Source organism: Triticum urartu, chromosome 2A (genome assembly GCF_056163025.1).
Source record: "Triticum urartu cultivar PI428250 chromosome 2A, HENAU_Tu73, whole genome shotgun sequence".
NCBI classification, from domain to species: Eukaryota; Viridiplantae; Streptophyta; class Magnoliopsida; order Poales; family Poaceae; genus Triticum; species Triticum urartu.
The window spans coordinates 680,434,935-680,438,543 of NC_141874.1; the positions used below are offsets into that span (position 1 = coordinate 680,434,935).

At 49.9% G+C, this 3,609-nt stretch overlaps 1 pseudogene; it reads left to right on the top strand.

The window, feature by feature from the left end:
- Positions 1-2,964: 2,964 nt before the first annotated feature.
- LOC125537834 (stress-response A/B barrel domain-containing protein At5g22580 pseudogene) lies at positions 2,965-3,609 on the top strand (annotated as a pseudogene).

Genomic DNA, 3,609 nt, shown 5'->3' on the forward strand with positions numbered 1-3,609 from the left:
ACGGGCGCAGGCGGCTCGGAGTCCGTGGCCGGGGAAGAATCCGGCAGTTTGGCATCACGGCTCTTGTGAAGGGTAAGGTCGATACTCGGCTCAATCGCCGATGATAATGCGGCCTCTGTGGCGGGGTCTATCCACCTGTCCCTAGATGGCGCAATTGGCTCCGAATTGAGGGTCGGAGCAGTCGCCGGTGCGATCTCCCGAACACTGTCCGATGGTAGAGGTAAATCATGCTCATCGTGACCGTGCGGCACACTCGGCAAGGGCTCGAGTCCGTCGAAGATCAAGTCTACGTGAACGTCGGCTGTGTAGTTCAAGTTTCCAAATCTAACCTGATGGCCAGGGGCGTAGCTCTCGATCTGCTCCATATGGCCAAGCGAGTTGGCCCGTAGTGCAAAGCCGTCGAATACAAAGATCCATCCGGGGAGAAAAGTCTCACCCTGGACTGCATCGCTATCGATGATTGAAGGAGCCATCAAGCCTAACGATGACGACATAGAGGAACTCTCAATGAAAGCACCAATGTTGGTGTCAAAACCGGCGGATCTCGGGTAGGGGTCCCGAACTGTGCGTCTAAGGCGGATGGTAACAGGAGGCAGGGGACACGATGTTTACCCAGGTTCGGGCCCTCTTGATGGAGGTAATACCCTATGTCCTGCTTGATAGTTCTTGATAATATGAGTAGTACAAGAGTTGATCTACCACGAGATCGAAGAGGCTAAACCCTAGAAGCTAGCCTATGGTATGATTGTTGTTGTCCATCCTACGGACTAAACCCTCTGGTTTATATAGACACCGGAGGGGGCTAGGGTTACACAGAGTCGGTTACAAGGAAGGAGATCTACATATCCGTATTGCCAAGCTTGCCTTCCACGCCAAGGAGTGTCCCATCCGGACACGGGACGAAGTCTTCAATCTTGTATCTTCATAGTCCAACAGTCCTGCCAAAGGATATAATCCGGCTGTCCGGATACCCCCTAATCCGGGACTCCCTCAATATACTAGTTCCTTACAACTTCCTGTGAGTCACACTGTCTTGGACTACAAATTCTGTTTTTGCTTACTAGCTAGCTAGATGTTAATAATTAAGTGTATAGGGTTTATGCTAGTTGATTAGTGTTGTGCACATGCCCGCTTAATTAAGACATGCAAACGTGTGCGCATGCAGTTTCCACTGGATCTTGTTAATCATTAAAGTTGATAAAGGAAAAGTTGAAGTACTGGACTCACTACTTAAGGAAGAAAGTGACTTCGCCATCTTGAAGGGGATAGTCGGCAGGTAATTTAAATCATTATTAACTATATCTCGGCCTATTTAATTAGTTCGTCATTTCCTGATATCAACTATTTAATAACCCCTTTATTCATTTTCTTTGCTGGTGGGCAGGGCTTGTGCAAAGTTCATCAAGGTGACTCCAGGCAAATGGCGACAAAAAATGTTTTGGTTTCGACCCAAGGTAAGTAATTAAGTATTACTAGCTAGCTTACCATCTCTTTAATTATTGTTTCAATACCATTAATTAATTATCATGTTTGATTAATTATTATCTGATTAAATTCCATTCTTGTAAAGGCCCTGAGGCTGGCTCCGGGGACTAATCTGTGTGCATACTACGTTTGCGTGAACATTCGCATGATGGCGTCCGAAAGGAGCAAATCTCAAAGAAAGGAATGGGTACGTTTGCCAGAACACTATTCACAATATCTACATCATTATCGATATCTAGTCACACAACTAATACACATGCATATTGATCTCCTTCTTAACAGTTCAAAGAGGTGCGGGAGAAGCTCCTAACAATGGAGCGCATACTAGCACTTCAAGAGGAAATAGCGGGATTTTTGCTCGACCAGGTCATAGATCCCAAAGGAGAATACTATTACCCGCTACCGCTCCCATGAACCACTTGTCATCGTGCTCCGAAGGCACCAAGGCAACATGTAGGAAAAAATGTATATATATACATGTGTATGTGTGAATAATTAATGGTGGTTGTGAGACATTCAATGATATATATATAGTAGCACTATTTTGATCCTGGGATCATAATAGTTATTTGGATCACGGTGCTCTATATAGATCCCGGTGGATATGTTCCCGAACTGCGGAACCCGCGGACAAGAAAAAAGAAACCCTCACCCCCCACGACCCGAACAGATCGACCCACCACTTACCAATCCCGATCCCCGCCTTCCCCCGATCCCATCGCCGCTGGACCTCCGCCTGAATCGGACGCCACCACCGCACAACCCGCCAGTCCCGACGACCTCCGCTGCCGCCTACGACCACCGCAGGCACCGCCCCGACCACCTCCTGCACCGCCCTCCACCTCGACCACCTTCATCGCCGTCCTCCACCCCAACCACCTCTGCCACTCCGACGCGACCTTCCCTCCCTTCCTACGCGACCTGCGCCGCACCGCTGCCTGCATCTCGTATTTGTTACGTGCCGCAGAGATCCCACCTGCGATCTGCACCCTCCGCCTCCCCGAGGATGCCGCCGGCAGAGCTCAGGCACCACTCCCCCTGTCGCGTGCAGGTAGACGCGGACCACCTCGCGTGCCATGCTGGCCACACCGCAACAGCGAGGCAATTTTTGGTTCCTCATCAAGCAGCAGCCGTCGCCCCCCTAGAAGTTCAATTCTGATGGCGACGTCCAACTCCGGCGAGTAGCACAGCACGCCCACGGCTCCCTGGTATCCTCTCTGTGAACCTGTTTTTACCTGTATAATCGCCACTGTGATGTGCTGGACTTGTTACAATTTTGAGGAGCTTACTACTGAATCGCCTGTATATTTTTTTGTTCTACAACAGTTCAGAAGTCCACACTGACAACACCGAAGCAGAGCTCTCATCCCGTCCATAGAACGGCCAGCGCCGTGGCGTGATGATACGCGTCCGCTGCAAAGTGCAAAGCCACCGGAGGAGAAAGCTTGGTGCAGCTTTGCACTTGTGACTTGTTGAGCCATGGAGTTCAAGCACCTGTGCCTGGTAAGGTTCAAGGAGGGCGTGGTGGTGGACGACATCATTGAGGAGCTCACCAAGCTTGCCGGGGAGCTCGACACCGTCAAATTCTTCGGGTGGTATGCATTTGCATTTCATTTGTTTTGTTCCAAAAAAGGGATTCCATCTTTACTGCACGGTACACTTCAAAATGTCTGCTACATCTTTACTGCACCAGTGAACAAAAACTATGTCAGATTTTAATTGAGCAACAACAGATCAGGATTAGGCATCGCCATTCAGAAGTGTTTCTATCTAGAGTTAGGTTGATTGCTCCTTATGTTGGGTTGTAGGGGAAAAGACGTGTTGAACCAGGAGGCGCTCACGCATGGCTTCACCCACGTCTTCTCCATGAGCTTCGCCAGCGCCGAGGACCTGGTGGCGTACATGGGCCACGAGAAGCACTCTGCTTTCGCCTGCCACGCTGGCCACACCGACAACAGCGAGGCAGTTTTTGGTTCCTCATCAAGCAGCAGCCACCGCCCCCTAGAAGTTCAGAATTCTAATGGCGACGTCCAACTTCGGCGAGTAGCACAGCAATACCACGGCTCCCGGTATCCTCTCTGTGAACTTGTTTTTACCTGTATAATCGCCACTATGATGTGCTAG